The sequence below is a fragment of the Brassica oleracea genome, chromosome C9, assembly GCF_000695525.1.
Source record: "Brassica oleracea var. oleracea cultivar TO1000 chromosome C9, BOL, whole genome shotgun sequence".
Lineage (NCBI taxonomy): Eukaryota > Viridiplantae > Streptophyta > Magnoliopsida > Brassicales > Brassicaceae > Brassica > Brassica oleracea.
This window is the reverse complement of record NC_027756.1, coordinates 29,716,778-29,717,042: the sequence shown is the minus strand read 5'-3', so window position 1 is coordinate 29,717,042 and position 265 is coordinate 29,716,778. Positions and strand designations below refer to the sequence as shown.

Sequence of the window (265 nt, the reverse complement as noted above, 5' to 3'; positions counted from 1 at the left end):
GATGTGGTGAGGTCGCTCTGGAGCTGGAGCGACTTCGCCTTGTCGCTCTAGGAGGTCGCTCCGAAGCGTAAATGGCGAGCGACCTCGGGGTCTCGCTCTAGTAAGGTCGCTCCAAAGCGTAAATGGCGAGCGACCTCGTGTTGTCGCTCTGGTAAGGTCGTTCTGAGAGGTAGGGCACAACGAGTTCATGGTGTCGCTCCGGTAGGGTCGCTCCCATGCACTGCTCGTCCAATGATCACCTTAATCACCTCTTTTGATTTATCAA

At 55.8% G+C, this 265-nt stretch overlaps 1 pseudogene; it reads left to right on the top strand.

The window, feature by feature from the left end:
• LOC106314754 overlaps positions 1-265 on the top strand; it is an 18,012-nt pseudogene that overhangs the window by 5,117 nt on the left and 12,630 nt on the right.